At 37.0% G+C, this 20,112-nt stretch overlaps 1 long non-coding RNA gene across 3 annotated transcripts in view; it reads right to left on the minus strand.

Annotated features, from left to right (window-relative positions):
• The window catches only part of LOC135184226 (uncharacterized), a 272,033-nt gene that overhangs the window by 168,268 nt on the left and 83,653 nt on the right, over positions 1–20,112 (minus strand). For all 3 annotated transcript variants that reach the window (XR_010305923.1, XR_010305921.1, XR_010305922.1), the window contains exon 2: positions 8,304–8,411. This is a non-coding gene — a long non-coding RNA (uncharacterized LOC135184226). The remainder of the gene's footprint in view (positions 1–8,303; positions 8,412–20,112) is intronic.

A 20,112-nucleotide genomic window follows, 5' to 3' on the forward strand; every position in this document is an offset into this window, starting at 1 on the left:
CATGAAAGTTTCAACAGAGATGAAGTTGATTCTATTTTAAACATATTTCACACACATACACTGCAGACCTCAAAGCTCCAGAAATATAAAGTCCCACTGGATATGTTCATAAAATCTACCTGGTTGTTTTCCACAAGGATTCGTGTGAGTCATTATGAGCATCTATGAAACTGAAAGGATTTTTGTTTGGTTATTTTTAATTAAATAGCAGAACAAACTGTTCTCGGTAGCTCTTCTGGCAGGGAACAATGCAACACCAGTAGAATAAACAGATGAAAGCACGTTTCTTTGTCTGCTCCAGGCTTACTGGAAAATTCAGGAGAAAAATGAAGGCCAAACTGCTTGCTAACAAAAAGGTGTCCAAAAATAATATAGATTATCAGAATAAAAAATTCAAGTAAGTTCCCTGCATTGTTTCTACAAAGAGCTGAAGCTACTGCCAAAACCAGTAAATGCAATTCAAGACAGCTGCATCAAAGAATCTATTATTGGCCTGGGAACACTAGAATACAAAAGCAAAGAAATTACTATTATATAACCATCAAGAAATGAAAAAATTACTATTTTGGTCAGAAAATAGTACAATTCTAATTTATTTAGAGAATATTGGCTGATATTTTCAACAGAGTGAAAAGAAGCTAGATGCCCACATTCTCCTGAATTTTAATAGCATTTAGATTCCTTTGAGAAGCTAAGGCAACACTTCCAATTAAACTGTTTTGCATAATAATTTCATGGCTTGATCCTGATATGCACTGAAACAATTCCCATTGCATTCAGTTAAAGTTTAGGGTAATCAGCATCTCTCAGCACCTGACTGAGAAAAATCCAAACCATAAAACTTCTCAGTTACCTACTTCACTCAAAAACCTGCCATAAACAAACACCCAAGAAACCCAAACAAATCCCTCACCAAACAACCTACACCTAAAGTCAACTGAACTGATTATGTAAACAAGGCAGAAGAACACAAAACAGAGAACTCCAAACCAACCAACCAAAAATCAACACAAATGCTTCCCCAGGTGAACTTTTTCCAGTATCATCTATGAAGAGTAAACCCTCCCAGGGCACTCTTCAATAGCAATAGTTACTTGATTATGACACCCACACAGTCCTTATGTATTTTAAAAGTACAAGTGGGAAGAATAGTTTTATAGAAACTGTCACAGACTGACTGTCACAAACCATTATGTAAATACATTTTAATATCTACAATAGTATATTGTGACATTGTGAAATAATACATAAGTCAAAAATAAACATATTAACAACTTCTAATTGAATACATGGAGCAGTGTACTATATTACGTATTGATGGTGGGAAGCATGTGAAATGTCTGCAATGAAAGATCTGAACATATGTAATCTTGTACCTCTCCAAAGAGGAGTAAATAATGATCTGCCATTCAGCTGGAAAACTTTGGGACTGGAAACTCTTGGCTTATGAGCTGGTTGGGCTTAGAATCATAGAATCAGCCAGGATGGAAGAGATCTCCAAGATCATCCAGTCCAACCTAGCACCCAGCCCTAACCAATCAACTAAACCACAGCACTAAGTGCCTCAACCAGGCTTTTCTCAAACACCTCCAGAGACAGTGACTCCACCACCTCCCTGGGCAGCCCATTCCAATGGCAAATCACTCTCTCCATCAAGAACTTCCTCCCAACATCCAGCCTATACCTCACTTGGCACAACTTGAGACTGTGTACCCTTGTTCTGTTGCAGGTTGCCTGAGAGAAGAGACCAACTCCACCTGGCTACAACCTCCCTTCAGGTAGCTGTAGAGAGCAATGAGGTCACTCCTGGGCCTCCTTTTCTCCAGGCTAAAATAACCCAGTTCTCTAAGCCTCTCTTCATAGGTTACGGTCAAATAATACGAGAAAAATGGATTTAGACCACTACGGTAAACTCAGAGGTTTGGGAGCTCAGGTACCTTGAGGCAAACCCAGAGACATATCATGTCACTCACTCTTTTGACATTCAAAAGTCAGCAACACATATCTAAGACATTTCCAACAAGTAGTTAAGCTTAGAGATCAAGGATTGCTCCAGAGGCTGAAAGTAATTTACTTCCTTGTAGCATAATTCCTGTTAAGTGCCATCTTCTGCTGCTGAAGTGTGTGCCATATTTGAACACTTTGGGAGAGGGAGATGGTGTTTTTGAACACTTATTTTTCACAAGGCCACATGATGAGCAAGTAAGTTACCAGTAAGGAGATGCTTGGTGTTATGCACATTTATTTCAGTGCTAAGTGTATTCTGTTACAGTTTTAAGCACATTTTCTTGGCTTCTGATCCAGCAATCTACATATATTGTATTCAGTAAAGCAGAATAACAACCTTGTCTGTGGTGTGGTGGGATTCTACATCCCAACTATGCAAAAGTGGTTTATTTACCCTCCTGAAAAAAACACCAAAAAATGTATATAGTTATTTTAATTTCAAATGCACTAATATTCTGTAGTATGTAACCATCAATTCCCTTTAAATCTTAGAAGATACAATCAGTGGACATAAAACTACCACTGCCACTCAGTCTAGCAGTTAACCATGATGACATTATGGTTGTGATGCAATACTCATGGAAAAACAGTATTACTACTAGGCTAGCATGAGCAGTGCTTGAATTGAAACAGTCTTTAAAGTACCTGGGTATAGAACCTGGCAGTATGTTTTAAAGAGCTTTCTTAATTATTTACTCTATTGAAAGCAGCTCAAGCTCTCAGTGGAGACTCTGTGTAATTGCTTCCTATTCAGCTGGATGCTAGGTGACCTCAAACTCCCCACACCACTCGCTCACTCCTCCCATTCAGTGGTATGGGGAGGAGAATCAAAAGAGAGAGGCAAAGCTACCAGAGATTGAGATAAGAACAATTTGATAACGCAACACAGAGAGAAAATACATAATAATAAAACTATTAAAATAATGTACAAAAGCAAGTGATGTACAACTGAATTCCTTTGCACAGGGAAGTCAATGCTCAGCCAATTTCTAAGCCACTATCCCTCCTCTCCCCATCAGGTCCTCCATACGGCATCAAATGCTCACCCTGCTAGTTCTGGTCAGATATCCTAGCCGTGTTCCCTCCCAGCTTCTTGTGAGAATTAACTCTAGCCCTGCTGAACACAGAAGGCATGTCACTGGAAGCTCTTGGCATTTTGCAGATTCCCTTGCAGCCACTTTTGCAGTACTAGAATCGTGTTGTTCAAAGTACACCTTGGAAAAGGTTTAAATAGCTAAAGCAAAAAAATCATCACAATCCTTTGGATTTCTGAAGTCAGCGAAATAGTAAAAGTTCTTTACTTATTAGTCATTTTCATTTAACATTACTATTCATATAGGGGAATAAAACGGATTTCCAGAGGCAGTAACAATGTAATGGCCAAGCCAAATACCAGAACATGACAGCTGAAACAAAAAAATCAATACTGAGCCATACAGAGCCTCAAGTACACTGAAAATGAAATTGTTTCCTACTGCAAGTGTCATTTTAAAATCTAACATATCCAATACATTTGATATTGAATATTTTAACAGTATTTCTGAAGGCTAATAGATACAGTATGTACTAGCCTTAATGTACTGGAGTCCAAAACCTGTTTTTGTTGTCGTAGCAACAGCCAGGAAATAAAATGATCACATGAATCAAATTCAATGGAAATGCAGTACTTTACTGGAATAGACAATTAAATGATTTTAAGATGAAGCAGCTTAAAAATCTACTTTGTGAACTTTAACCTGGCCTTTCTAAACTGAGATCATTCTACGGACTAGACACTGTGGGAAGTATAACCCCACATTTTATTGAAGAATAAGTAATATGAAACTAAATTGCAAGATTGGAAAAATCTGCATATGTACCTGTTCCATATCGTTCGGCTACCATCATCTATGGACTAGAGACATTCCATCTCCTCCTGTGACCAGAGTCATATTAGAAGTATTTCCTTAAAGAAGTGTGAAAATAAGGACGTACTTTTACTTGGCTCTGCAGTCTCAAGAAAGCAATGTGATAGGCAGAGAGAAGGACTGGATCTGTATGTCATTTAACAGAACAGGGTACAATCAAGTGTGCCCTGTTTCTTGGAGATGGTCTCACTTTCTCTGATGTATAGAAAGGAAACTAGAGGACGTTACTTGACATCTTTACCCCTCACACTGTTTCATGATGTTGTATACTCTAAATATTCCACAAGAGTTAAAATATATTTTAAAGGAAGTTCTGTTACCTACTCCCACAGAACTGTGAAAACAACAATAATACTACAAACAAACAGAATTTTTGGTAGCTTCTGAGAGCTAAAACACCTTTTAGAAAATAATAAAATATGAAAGAGTCTGAAATAGATTAATTCCCAGCAGTATCTCATGTAATTATACTGTAAGATAACCAGGCATCTAGTTAAGAAAGTATACTGTATACACATTTTGATATATCAGTGCAAGAGAATATTGGTAACCCGGGGGATGATGTGATCAAGAACAGGAAAAAAGTCTTTCTAGAATATTAAACAACAACTTAGCATGAATAACACATATTGAACTTCCTAGAAATCAGTCAGATGTAGTTAACCTTTAGATGAGACTTTTTGCAACCTTCTAAAGAATTTTTTCATCTTGCCCTGTCTATGCCACATCAGCAATTAATAGATATGGGGGTTTGGGGTTTTGGGGTTTTCTTTGTTTTGTATTGTGGGTGGTTTGTAGTTTGTTTTGGCTTTTTTTGTTGTTGGTGTTTTTTGTGGTGGTTCTGTGGTGGCAGTCATTGACTAGTTGCAGATTATTTCTGAAATTCCAATTTGAAACGTATTTACTTCGGTTTTATTTATTTGGGTTTTTTTCTGCTCCAGAATCAGCTTCACATTAACAAGGGTAAAGACAGACAAATGTCAATGAAATGCTGGACTTCGTTTAGTAAAAGAGCAGGCATATTTTACAAGCAATATGAATTTTTAGTTGGATTGTTTATGGTCTATGGATGTCACTTGGGAAATACAACTGGACTGTGACAGATCATTAATTGCTGGCCACAGTCCTCTTAATGCACCCTAGAATCCCACTGGCCTTCTTGGCCACAAGGGCACATGGCTGTCCCAGCAACTATTATTATTGTAATAATACAGCTAATCAGCAATGCCAATGTTCTTTAAAAAGTACAATGGGGAAAAAAAACCAAACCACTGAACAAGTCTGCAGTAGCAGTGGACACAAGAAATAAACCTGACTGGACAGTAGAGGCTAGCTTTAGAAAGTACACCAGAATAAGCTTTTGAAAACAAGTTTTTGACACCAAGGCTTTACTCATTTATACTTAACAGCAGCTCCATAATATTTCTGTATTATTCCTCACTCTCACACATAGCCTTTGTGTTTCATGAGTGGCAATTAAGTATTAGACATGAAGAGAGGAGACTGCAGCACACAAACTCTCCATACAAGCAGTTATCCAGAAAGAAACATAGTAGAAAGAAGTGAAATGTTTAAAGTAAATGAGCCAAAAACAGATAGTAACTAAAATAGCATTCAAAATAGAATTGCTGCAAGGAAAAAGTCAAAGCTCATGCACAAAATCCTCTTCTCCACCTAGAGATAAAGCCTTGCTAATTCCAGAGAAACAGAAAGAAATCTATCCCAACTTAGTCCACAGAGTCATGAAAATTGGAAAGATACTTTCAAGTTTCAAGACACAAGATGGGCCCACGTCACAGGCACCAGCAATGCTTTATGCTCTCTGTGTGTCTGTGCTATTATTTTATGTATCGGTTACTTCCCTGTATTCTTGGGATTATAAACTAGTTATTCTCAAAGTCAATGGAAAGATTCTCACTAACTTGTATTATCAACAAATTAAGCCTCCACACTAATAGACATATTCTCACCCCAAATTAGGAGACACTTACATGGCTGAGGAGCTGGCATGGGACAGTCAGTATTTGTTGAAAGTCAATATGTATTTTTATAGCAGCTGTTATGACAGGCATCTTAAAACGGTGAATAGTAAACTCAGACACTTAACATAATTATGGAGCTCATTTAAATCAATTAGAATACTCCAGTGACTAGAAAGGTCACCAGTTTCTGTTTAAACATGCCAAAGGAAAGCCTAATACTGAAAGTCAGAAAACCTGAATGATCTGAGGTAACTGCCCTCTCAACTTTGAGCATATCTATCCAAAAGTCTTGAACCAGAGAGAGGTCACAGACTTGTGTTTCTGCATGGTGACAACTACAAGATTTCACAACCTCCAAAGCTAAAAAGAATGAAGAGGTAAGGTGAATGCTTTGGCCAGGTCAGTTTAAATCTGATTGCCTTCTCAGTTCATTTTAGTTACCATATTACATTAGCTGCATAAAATATTTGATGACATACTTCAATAGGAAACTTGGCCTGCTTCAATATAATTGGCTTCATTCTCTTCAAAGGTCAGAGAAAACCCAATTGTCCACTGGCAAGTGTTGCTTTCAAATTTCAGTTATTTATTATCTCTTAAACATTTTCTTGGTTAGGAAAGAAAAATATTGAGAAAGACAAAAAAAAAAAAAAAGGCACTGAACCCATGTCAAACCTAAGAAAAAGAGAAACAGCTGCTCTTGGTTTGGTCTGGCATGTTCTCTACCACTGGCAGCTGCTGGACCTGCTGTGCTGCTTTGCTCAGCAAAACCAGAATACTAATATAATAGAATAGAAATAAGTTCAAAGAAGTGAAACAATCAGCCTCAATGGAATGCTCAGATCTGCTGCAAGCACGTGCAATACAAAGCCAGCACAAAAAGCATAGTTGGGGAGAAAATAAGCAAAGCAGATGAAATTGGAAAGGTGTGTAAGGTCAAAGGTAGAAGGAATTTAACACATCAAAAGAACCTGCACCCAAGCCTTCCATTGCACACAAATGAAAAGGGTTACAATACAATGACTAATATAGCTTCATAAGCCTCCAAATGTCTTTTATTCATTATATCTTGAGCTATCTGGGACGACTTAGCAGGATCAGCAACAGAGAATTGAATTCATCTCTTTCATAGTTCTTGCACTGAAAAACAAATTTCTGGTGCAGTTGTGATTTGAAAGAGAATGGTTCATTGCCTCAGCCCTGAAGTCCACTGTAGATGAAGGAGAGCTCTTACTAAAGCATCATTCATTCTTAGGAAGACAATCTTAATTGAGCTGGGAATGAGCAATGTTGGAACAGCAAGGTTTATACGGTGCATAAATATCCAAATAAAGTAACAAAAAAATACAGTATTTCAATCTTGTGCTACGCAATACATTTTCTCAATTGTATTCTCATGTTTTCATAAAAATCCTCTGTGACTGCCTGGGATGCAGGTAGCAGGTTGGTAATCTCACTAGTGGAGCACCCAATAAACCAGTTTACAGCACATTTCATACTCATTTTAACCAACATGTCTTGCTTTGTTTGGTTAGATATCCAGATTTTGAGATAGTAAGTCCTAATGTCATCCTTACTTAAGCAATTGGTTTCAATGATACAGTCACCAGTTTTCATCCACAACTGAGAATTCTTACAATGCTATAGAGAAGGATGAACAATGACTTCTTCTGAGAAGTATGCATGCAGATAGGGTGTACAGAAAACCACCACAATAAGCAGAAAGCTGCAAAGTAACATGTTACTGACGAGGAACATCAAAGAAAGAATAAAAAGTATGATGCAAAATTTAAGGTGCCATATGGGTTAGAGTAGACAAATGAACATGGACAGATCTAGAGCTCCTTCCAAAGCATCAGCTCATTTCCACCAACTTTGCTTCATTCCAGAATCACAATGATAGGAAATAGACTGACTTCTCCAAATCAGCTCCATAGGAACAAAACAGACTATGTAAATGTGCATAAAAGCTGAGAAAATTGTATATTCAGCAATGAAACTCTGGCAGCACTCAGAGCTCAATTACCTATTAGCAGAGTTTAGTATCTGCTATAACATTTTAAAAAATAAGTTAATTAGTGGTATCCAGGTTCTTTAGAGATGTTCATTAGAGTGCATCTGACCAAAACACAAGATATTACTGCACTGTTGACATACCAGGAGAGTTCAAGAACAGAAGTCCTTCTTTTATCCACATTAGAATGCATTATTATAAAGAAAGATGAGAACTAGGGCTTTTAGAAAAATATGTGAAATAACCTCCATTAAAAAACCTGCAACATTTTATAGTAATATGGAATCGCTTCCAGTCTGAAAAAATTTAGATGGGTAGAACTCCCTTGTCTTCAGTGACATAGCTTGCATTAATCAAACAAGACTAGAGTAGGAACCAATCATTTTTTCCTACCTTCACCTCTTCCACACGGCGTAACTGACTTGCCTTCAGCAGAGATGTTCCTGATTTTATGTCATCTGACACAAGATGAGAGGGGAGTCAGGTCCAGTTGAGTGAGTTCTGTAACAGATGGATTTAAAAATGCTTTAACTCACCACCCATTCATCCTATGTCATCAACTACTATCAACTACAATCTCATCAGTACTTGACACTGCTAATATATCATGAAGGACAAAATGACGTGTTCACAGGTACTACAGGCTGTATTTTTCTATCTGGCAGGCTGATTCTAAGAAATCATGAGAAATGTTGCAAACAGTTATTCTCTCAGAGGATTTTATATGCTTAAGTGAAATCAGAGTCATTGAGGGGACCAATGGCAAATGTTACAAATGTACACTCTGGCACTCCTTCATTCTACTGTTAGTGCTGCAGCAAAAAGAAAGCTGAAAGCTTCAGAAACAAACTTATCATTTACAACAAAGTGAAAAAATGATGCAGAACCTTCAGCAGCTGAACCCAAATCAGAAGGACAAAGGAAATTATGCTGGGAATACAGAACACAGTTCAAACTACATATGGAAAAAATGAAAAGAAACATAAGCAATGATGATTTAACTCTTATGACTAGTGATTTCCTCAATGACATGTTATTCGATGATGCTATGGGTATTCCAGTGCTACACAAGAGAGGACTAATGCCGGATTTTGTATCACAGACAAGGAAACAAGAGCCTCAGCAAGAGGCTTGGAACTCAGAAAACTAATACAATGTGCTGCAGTACGGCCTTTCTCCTTCTGCAACAAAATCATTGTGCACCCTCTTACATTTGCCTCTCTCATTTGATACTCATGGAAAGACAAAAAAGGAGAATCAAGACATAGCAAACATGAGTGATAACTGTGTTCTTCAGGTGAAACAGTAGATATTTTTGACCTCTGCAGAAAGCTCTAAAATTATTTTTTCAGGAAAAAAAAAACAACCAACAAACTATTTTCTAAACAGCACTGCTTTTTCTGTGTGGTATCTCATTAAAATGTAATCACTATCAGAGGACAGATTCAGTAGATCAGTAGCTGTGACACTACTTTTGCTTCCAACTTTCATTTCCTAAAAAAGTTAAGACTGAGACTGGCTTGTGTTCTCTCCACAGAATAAAGCATAGTATTATAGATTGCATTTGCCAGAAGAATAAATCATGACTGACAAAAAGAAATTTGTTAATACAATGGTTTGAGGCAGTTGACAGAAATTTTTGTCAACAGAATAGATTAAGGGATTCAAAAAAATGGAATTTGCAGATGAAACAGCTTTGATGTTTCTGATGAAAAATACTTTGTTGACAGAATGGATCAGAGGGGAAAAATGCATTTTCTCAACATAAGGGTTTTAGCTCTTTGACAAAATATATTTCATCCCCAGGTGTTTTGACTGAGTTGTCAATTATTCTCCATGTCTGCCATTAACCACCTTCCTGCCAACTAAAAGATTTCTTCAATAGCACCTCTGTGGAAGTGACTGAAGGAGGTACTACAAATACCATCACAATTAATCACGTTGTATCATTAGTCATGATGCTGTAGCTAGTCCAATACTCACAAAGTGTCAGATCAGCTAAAAGCACAACTTGTTTTGGGGTTAGGTGGCTTGTTTATTTGTTTTCCCTCCTTATCTTTCATTTATGCATAGGGTTTATTATAGTGTCCACCACTTGTTCCTTGGGCAAAGTTTTTGTGAGCGGTGCCTTTCAATGAATGCTTCAGGTCCATACAGACAGCCATATACAATAAAGAATGGCAGGGCATAAACAGCGTGCCTAGCACATCTAAAGCAAGCACTAACATGTAAATTAGACTAACTGGAGCAAATCAAGCACCTTTTCCACCCCACTAAAGGAAGCTGGACAACTTTGCTTGGAGTAGCTGCCTCTGATGGCAGCTAGCACACTGCCTTATGCAACCAGCAAGTAGGAGATAAACAATAAAGTTTCAATAGACTGAACACAAAGCTAACTTGACCAAATAGAAGTACCACCCAGAAGAAGGAAAATAAACTAATTCCTACTTTTTTTTTAAGTGGTTAAGTAGCCATACAACAATCTTCCTAAAGTTGATTCACATACATGGTTTTGATTCTTACAGACATTTCTAAGATGCAGTGACCACATTCAGAGGTGCTTTATGCAGCCAGGTGCCAGTGTGGCTCGCCTGAGGTCTCTAGCAAACACCCATACATACTTACAACCTCTAAGACAATGGCATACATATTCCAAGGTCATTCAGGCCAAAGTTTTGTCATGAAAATCCTGCACCTGCACAAGTGAGTACTTCAGCGAGAGGGAATGTGGATTATATTCATCCTCACAAACTGCCTTTGTTTAGAAATATGAAGGTGTCTATGACAGTAGCTGGGAAAAAATGGAGATTTGCTGTGACAAAAGCAAAACACCAGCCATTCACCTCACTACAAAGTTACTGTTAGGAGAACAGTAGAAAGTTGAAAATAAGTACATCTGAATAAATAGTCACACCACTGTTGAAAAGTAGGGCATGATTCCAGCTGGATGTTGCATAAGCCAAAATATCTGCATGCAAAGTTTTGAGTGAGATCACAGAAAGAGAGAAAGCACAATCTGTGAGAAACACTGAACCAGTCCACAGCAGAGTCTGGAATTTGCAAGACCTTTAGCAAGAGGAAGTAGAGGGCCTTCAGATTCCTTAACCTATCAAACTGTTCCACATATAACTTGCAGCAAATTTGACCTAGCTAGACCTGTCACTCACTCAACTCAAGATTTTTTTTTTTTGTTAATGAAGGTTTTTGAAAACAAAACCCAAGAAATTCTCCCAGAAACCCACCCAGAAAAGATAAACTACTTTCAAGAGCTTATGCTTTTGTATTTCCCATCGTTTGAAGAGAAATCTAAGATCTTCTTTTAGGATACCGTATCTCATCTCACAGCTTTGTGCAAGAATGGTTCTGGCTTACTTTGGAGCATTTAAAGATCATACTGAAACCCAAAGAAGGAAAAGTAATCAACATGCTAAGTAGAAGAAATTGCAAAGCTCTCAGAGCTCTTGCTGGAAACAGGGGGAAAAAGCATGCAGCACTTGTTGAGTGCTGCGTAGTGTGACTGCAGCAGACCAAAACCTCACCCTAAATAGTTATCAGTAATAACAGTCAGCCTAGCTCACACAGAGACTGGGAGCTCTCCTGACTCTGGCTTTAGCCCTACTGTCTTAAGCAGGCAATCCCCAAGTGTTTCTGGAAAAAGTTTACCAGAATCTGGAAAGTACTGCATACTTCACTCCAAATACTTTGCATAGTTTGTAATGTTCTGTTTTCTAAATAAAACTGTCTGCTTTATTGCCACTGTCATTACAGTGCTTCATTGTATTCCCACTGGCTTCATTGCATTCCCACTGGCTCCAGGGTAAAGAACTATTGCCCTGTGCAAAGGATAGCCAAGCTATGGAAGCAAAATTGCTCCCCACACAGTAACTACATAAATCTAATTATCTGTGTGAGAGTCCTCTTTGGTAATTTGGGTCCTTGTAGATAATTAAACAGAGGTTCCTATGATTTTTTTTTTCCTCCTATTGTCTCTTCATCCAGAGTGACACTTTTCCTGGTCACTGAAATAGTGGGAGTTAATTCATGTCAGGACAGCAAGTCAGAGCTGAATTCAATAGTCCTAAAAGTTACCTTTTTAGTATCAAATAGTGAAAACATTTTTCCAATGGGCTCATTTCCCAACACTGTTTCAAAGCATTTCTTGATATGAAATTTTCTAGATAAACACCAAAGCTGTGGATAGCAAAGTTACTGCACCTGCACTTTTTAATTAGCTGGGGAAGCATATCTTCATAATTGGTATTTGCTAGTTTTCAAAAAGAGAAGTTTTCAGTGCAATGCATTTTGGAATTAATTCACACTAAAAACTCAAACATTCCATGGAGTGAAATGTAGACAGAAGTGATTAACCGGTTGGGCTCACCCTATGTGGGCATAGAGTGTATTTGTAACAGGAGTAAAACAGCTCTTACTGTCTCCACCTCTACTCCAGCAAACACATCTGCATGATTCAGAAAATACACAAATGGCCATGCAGGAACACAGTCCATACAAGAAAATTACTTTTTCCCATTCATAAATTTTCAGTTTGGGAAGACAATTAGTACATTTACAGAAAATAAAAACAAACAGAAATATCCTGATGGCAGATTTTGAAGTGTGGTGTACAAAGACTGAGAGTCCAAGTCAGAGGTGTGAGAGGGATGAGTCCAGACTTTTCCATTTTAGTGAAGAAGGTTCCTGAAGAGACCCAAAGAATTTTCATTTGAAAGACCACACTTTTGGAAATCTAGCCCAGGGCTTGATACACTTCACAAATGAACTGCCATTTCAAATTTCCAGATCATCTATCATGAACAACAACAACCAAACACTACGCTATCAAGAAGTCTTAAACTTTCATTTTGCTTCTGATAAATTCAGTCTGAGTGTACTAATTTCACTCCTTTAGGATTCTAATAATGAGTCTTTTTGGAAAAAAGTGAAGAGCACATTAAAATTATTTGCATTGCTGCTTTTTAAGTACAACTGCTTCATAATTTAGTTCTTTTCCCCATTTTTCTCCAATAATGCACAGCCAAAATATAAGTAATTTATGAAACTATCAGGTAGTTTACAACTCCAGTTGTAAACATGCAGTACACAACAATAAGTCTGAGCAAATTAAATTAATGGATACTTATTTCTACAAGCTTTGGTGTGGTAAAATCCCAAAAGTTTCAGATTCTGTTCACATCTAACAGCATTAGGAATAGCTTCTCTTTCTATTAAAACAATTTTTTTGCCATTACATTTGATGGACGAGACACGTAACCAGAAGGAATGAAGGTGATGAAAATGCTACCAGATCCTAGCTCTCTCTCATGGTACTTGTGCACTGCCTTGGCCTTCTTATCGTGTCTCTGAATACAAACCACTGCCACAGATTATCTGTTCTGTTTCTTGTGCATTGCTGATTTTCGGTAGCTCTTGCCTAGCACTTTACAGGACTAATCACTTCAAAAGAAATGATTTCTGAAATTCAATTACATGAAAGATCTGGTAATACCTAATTAGGTGACACTGTGTATGTCGCGCAATGTAGCTACACTACTCAAGATCAGGATAAAGCAAACTTATCTCAATGAACACATTTGCATTTCACAGTGTGACACATTACTTTGTGATATAAATAGGCAAATGGGATAACACAAGAGATATTTAGTATTACAAAACAGATGATGAGGGATATGAATACTTAAAGAAAACACTCTGACAACCAATCAGTAGCCATCAAGCAACCTCATTTGTGTTTAGTAGGTCACAGCTTCCACCACAGAGAATCTGGAATCCGTACTATCATAGAGAATAATGCATCACTTGGTAAGTCACCCATCTAAAATGGTGTTCCTCTACCTGTGATCTCTTAACTGATTGCAAAGCTTTCTGATTTCACCAAACCCCTATGACGACAGAAGAAAATCTAGGAAATGAATGGGCTAAAATAACAAGTAAATTAATAATAATTGTTACTACCCCTTTTTTAGCATAGCCGTATAGGAAGAGCAGGATGGCAACACTCCACATGGTCCGTGTCAGAGATCAGGTGGGAGGAGAGTGACACAGAAGAGGAAATTTTAAAAAACAACCAAAAAAAAAAAAAAACCCAAACCCAGAACAAAACACTGATCAGAAAGAATGCATAAGAAACTACTCAAACATTATTTAGTTGACACGCTTGTTTTAAATTGCGTTTTTAATGGAAAAAGAAAACAAATGAGAAACCGAAGGAGAATGTTGCGGGTCCTTGGATAATTCCTGCATTTCACAAAACACAAGAAATGTAACCTGGACTGGCAGAAATATTGTGGGCAAGAAGTATTTGCAACAACTCAAACTCAGCTCAAGAGGAAAACTGAGGGAAAAGCCAAGGAATTAGCAGACTCTAAAGAAAATTTTAGGACCCTAAGAAAATCTGTGAAGTTCAAAACAGAGCCAGGGAGACAATGATACAAAGAATAGACCTGGAGGGAATTCTGTGAACCTGAATTAAAGCTTTGCTGAACACTATTAAACTAAAGGACTTTAAAGTGAACAAGCCACTACTGTTTAAAATGCTGGACATACACCAGGGAATTGAATTATATGATCTCAGGTTGATGAAAAATGTTGTTTTAGATGTTTTTGTATGTTTTAGCACAATAACAAGATTTTTTAAATTATCCAAATATAAAACTACAAACAGATAGAAGGCTTAGAGTGTCAAAAATTTACATGAAAATGCAAGACTTCTGCCCATAATTGGTGAAATTATGAGAAAATTTATTCAGATAAACCATTTTAATTCAAAATGACATTCCACTAAGTATACAGGGAGATGATCTTTGTATGCCATTCAGAATAAATTCTATTCAAATAACTGTTTGATCTGAATATAAAAGTTACTGTGTATAACCAGCTGCAAAATGAATATTAACTTAGTGTTTAATACAGCACACACCTTTAAAAAGGATTCAGTTTGTTCCTATGGTTGCATGCTCTATCTCCTTGTGAAAAATAATACCAAAGACTAGAGCCTGATTGTGATCTCACAACAAGAAATGAAGCTATAAACCCTCCTCACACACTTAGTCCCATTTAAGTCAGAATCTGTCCTCTCGTCTTTGAAAATTCATAGATATGCACAATCATGACACATTCCAGCCCTAGGGTTTGCAGCCCTAGTGGCAAAGGCATTAATATGCTTTGTTCTTTGTGATATTTAATATGAAAATGTTTTTGTATTTCTTCAGTTGGACTGATGTTAAATTTCAGAAAAAGAACACCCACAAGAAGACATCGTAAGTATTGTAAGGGATTACACTTAATAGAAAGGTTCATTTTCATCTTCAGGACTGTTTAGTTTCTGTTTAGCTGTCATCATCAGGGGGGACAGATACTAGCTGTTGAAATCTTTAAGTACAGCTGCCAAGATTATCATGTGGTTACTGCATTGAAGTGTTTGCCATAGTCATCTTAATTCTTAAGTTTTATGTACAGTTTTAATTAATTTCTGTACATAATCCATCTGCTCAAGGGAGAAAATAGCCTCCTCTTCAGCCAAGTTACATAGACAATGGGCATGGACTCTTCGTGACTCAGTAAACCTACACATCTCTGCTGGAATCAGCACAAGAACTTACATTTCCCTGTAACCAATCAAGCATATCACTTGTAACATTTCTGACTGATTTGATTCCCCTTTGTGAAGCCAAATTCTATCCCTCTGTTTAAACATTTCTAAATACAAATAGCCAAAGACAGCATTTGTGGCTCAAGTACTAAAGTCACTCCAACCCTGGCAGCTAAAAAGGGAATTTTTTTAAAAAATATTTTTTTACTGCTTTATAAAGAACACCAGGAAGCATTCTCACAGCCAAAGAGAATTAGCTTTAAAAGAAGACAGAAAGCATTATATAAGATTTTCCCAACTCTGACACATGCAAACCTAAAAATGGATTATCTTTAAACTCATGAGCTATTTTATATTGATCAAAAATTCCTTTCTACATTACACCAAAACACCAAAATACATACAGATGCTACATCACTGAGTTAAATAGTCATTGTTAATAAATGTAACTTTTCCTTCTCATAGTAAAGAGGTAATCTTGCATCTACTTTTTTAAAGCTCTTTTATCTCTAAATAAAAGGATTAGGATATGAATTTTAGAGATTCACAGTTCTTCAGTTTCATTGATGTTGAGTCATTCATGAAAAATTAAACCCTATTCTTCTTCCAGATATATTCCTGAAAACTCTTTCATCCTCACTTCCAACAAACGTTTTGGTAACAAAGACCTTCCCTTAAGACTCTGACTTATCAGGACAGAAGCCAGATTTTTGAAACAGGATATAATTCATCTGATAAAACTTATTTAAATCATATTTCATGACACAATAACAAGACAAACATATGTAAAAATGCAACTGAAAAGCACTGTACACTTACAAGTTTTTAACACTTTCATCATCATGCCTTTTTGTTGCATGAACATGGACAAAATTTTATATTAATCTATCTTTCAGTGGTTATTAAAAAGAACATCCAGTTAGAACACCAGCAAATTGCAGATGCAAATCATATATTTGTACATTTTATTATTGCACAAGAGATTTTTCTTAGCAAGTACCCAAAAAAAAAAAAAAATCTAGGACTGATGTTTACACTGCAAGAAACATTTACACTTTCTTACTAAAAAGGTAGAGATACAAGTCAATACATCTGCTTTCAATTTGATAATGAAATAGTTTAGAAGAGTACAAATCAAGTTTTCCTTTAGATTCTATGTTGTATCCCAGACCAAAAATTTAAGGAGAAAACATTAAGCATCTCTCTAACACCAGAGCTATTCTAGTATAACCTTCGAATGAATTTAGGCTGTCTGGAACACCAAAAATGCTGAGAAAAAACAAACTATCTGCTTTTGGAACTTTTTTAAAATTATGATTGATCTTACTGAGGCAGTTAAAGAGTTGTACATCATCATAACTCATGATAAAATGTAAAAAAACAATACTTTCATAGGCAACAGAGATGACCTATAAATAGCCACTACTCAAGTAGAACCTTTGCAATGGAAAAGTACTGGCTTTTAATGTATACTCTGACTTGCTAACTGCTATTCCAGGTAACAATCATTAAACAAGCAAAAGAAATAGCCCAGAGTACAGAGATAAATATCTATCTATATACAGTTCCCAAACACATTTAATGATACACTGCATATTACTAGTTATATGCCCTTCAGCAGGACCAGACACCCCAGAAATTTGTTTCAACATGATCTTAAAGAAATCATCTCTGCAGCTCTAAATATGATCACATTATTTTCTATGAGTGTCAGTTTTACTTGGCAATATTACATTTTCCAACATTTGGGTTTCTAGCATTTTTCCATGACTATCTGTGTAGATTAGAAAGGTTCTTAACTGTTATCTGTAATAGATTTTGCCTGTAGCAAAATTCATGCAGGCATAATAGAAGAACAAAGTGTACTCTGATGAAATTGCAACCATAATTTCCAGATGCCTGACATTTATTGCTTATTGCTATTAGAATTCAAGTGCCTATTTGTTTTGGACTTTGCTTTTATTCTTGCATCGCAAATGTATAATGGAAAAAAGATATTTTAAATGCTGGGTTAAGCATCACAGATCAACACGAGGCACCGGTATAATCAATATTACTTAAACACACTCCTAGGCAATTAATTTTTAAGGAATCAAATTGTTGTACCACATCAAAATTTACAACAATACAATAAGGGTTGTTACGTTCTTTATGGTTTAATTAAAAGCAACATTTAGCATGCATGCAGCTAACTGCTCAGACATCATGACATAAAATGTCCTGTTTATCAGTGAGAGATATAGAAACAACATTTACCATGCATTTTATTACACAATCTTAATCAGACTTTATTAAATTTCATCTGCTTACCAAATTATCAAATATAATACTGCAGAACCCCAGAGAAATGTGCTGCAATGTACACTGCTATATCCTAAGTACCTGCAACACTTAGCTTTTCTGTGTAGTACCAGTTTTATGTACAGTGCTACGTTCAGTGCTCACATGCATCTGAAGAGAGGGCCAGTATGGAAGGATTTAATTTACGTGTTTGCCTTCAAAATGTAGGGACATAGGCATTAATCACATCAGCAATTGCTCTTATGGAAGCTGTGATTTTCACAGATTAATTCAAGGAAAAAGACACCAGGTTAAACGCAACAGAAGGCCCAATACCCATGTGCGTCTAAGCAGCACCTTAAAGGAAAAAAAAATTTTTAAAAGTAAAAATTACTCTTTCATTGGACTCTTCTTGCCCATATGCCCAAAGTTCAACCTTCAGTCACTCTCCCATTCTTCATACTCTCCTACTGAAACATTATGGAGGAAGTGTCTTGTTTTTCTTTTTTTATATGAATGGAGACCTGGGTCCTGGAGCCTGCTCCTGGCTCTGCCTTAAACCTCTAGGAACCTGTGAGCTTCAGCTTGATATCTGAAGTAAAGCCTAGCCTTTTAGGAATCAATGAAATTACAGGTGTCCCCAAAGCTTCAAGACATCACGCAAGATATGGCTCTCCTGCAGAGAGTCATGACAAAGTGTGCTGTGAAAATGCAGCTTCTGACACCTGCTTCTACTCTTAGCAACAGTTTGTAACATGATTTTTTTAAATTAATAAATTTAAGTAGAATAAGTTTTATTCCATCTTAGAATTTTCTTTATACACAGAGGGAAATTTTGTTCCTCCTCTAAGTGAAACACCACAGAAAGAAATTTTGAGAGCAAAGAAAAGGGAAAGTAGCTCATGACATGAGCAAATAGTCCTAAATTTCTAAAATGGCTGGTCTTAAGGATGTACTGCACTACAGCAATCCAGTTGAAGTAATCACCATTTCCTGAAAGACAGAGGTATAGAAAGGTTCCTTGCTTTTCATAAACTGGGTCACAGTTAGCTCTGTCACATAGAGACAGGTTCCTCCAGTGCTAAACTGTACTATCGACTCAAAAATCTTCACCACAAGGAATTGCATAACATCTCTGGGTACTTGCCCACTTCTGCTATTAGAAACTCATCACTGTTTCTCCCAGCAGAAAGGGAGATCAGTCACCAAGAATAAATCCTCAGTGTCTTACCCAAGCCACAGCAGTTATCAGGAGAGCACCCTCCACTGGGTAAATTATGTCAAGACTCAGAAATCGATTTACCATTCTCAAATGCAAAAATCTGTTCCAGCAAAAAACAGCTAACTAAAGCAATAAATAAATAATAGCATCGATAGTTCCCATTCACTGTTTTACATTTCTGGCTCTTATGGTTTTTAAATTTGCTTACAACTAAATCAGGGCCCAGAGATACAAGACAACAAAGGGCTGACAACTCCTTTGCAATCTTTGATGAGCAATAGCAGACACCTGCAGTCTTGCAAGTTTTTCAGAGCTCAGACACTCTCTCTGCCACGTATGTTGTCAAAGCACAAAACAGAGAGATGGAGGAAAGACTGGATAAGAACAACATAATATGTTCAAGTCATAGTCATGCATTATGTATTGACTACTTCTATGTGGAAATTCAGATAGCACTGACAATTTGGAAGTCTTAATCTATAATCTATGCTCCTTCAATCTAAATGAGAACCATGGCTTTATACACTTTAAATGTCAGTCTGTCTTACTGCTGCATTAATGCCCATTCCAACATCAACTTGTATACATATCATATCTATGTTCCAGCACAGGAATCTAGGAATTTATAAAAAAAAAGCATAACCTCACATACTTTCATAAAACACTTAGAGTGTACTGCACTGAGCAAACTAGTCACAATCACAGAAACATTCCAGTTGGAAAAGACCCCCAGGATCATCCAGTCCAACTGTTAAGAAAGCAAACGGATCAAAGTGCTGGGAAGAAAGAAGCCCAGAGCACTGGGATCTCTAGCAGATACGCTTCATGTTCCCCTGTCCCACCCCAAATCAGCGACATTCCTGGGTCAAACCAAATCCTGCACCAAGTGGTGTCAGGATCTTTCCCAATGCACAAGGTCAGGGAAGTAGGAAAAATGATGTTGGGATACCTTCTACAGAGGAAACAGCACACGTTCCCCACTGCTGCCAACAGCCCCTTTGAAGGGCAGGGATAGAAGTTTATGCAGCCAAAAGCGGTCTTTAAGGACACAGAGGAGAGGGAAAAAAGCTGCAGTGAGGGCTTGGCAGGTG

Source organism: Pogoniulus pusillus, chromosome 20 (genome assembly GCF_015220805.1).
Source record: "Pogoniulus pusillus isolate bPogPus1 chromosome 20, bPogPus1.pri, whole genome shotgun sequence".
Taxonomy (NCBI): Eukaryota; Metazoa; Chordata; class Aves; order Piciformes; family Lybiidae; genus Pogoniulus; species Pogoniulus pusillus.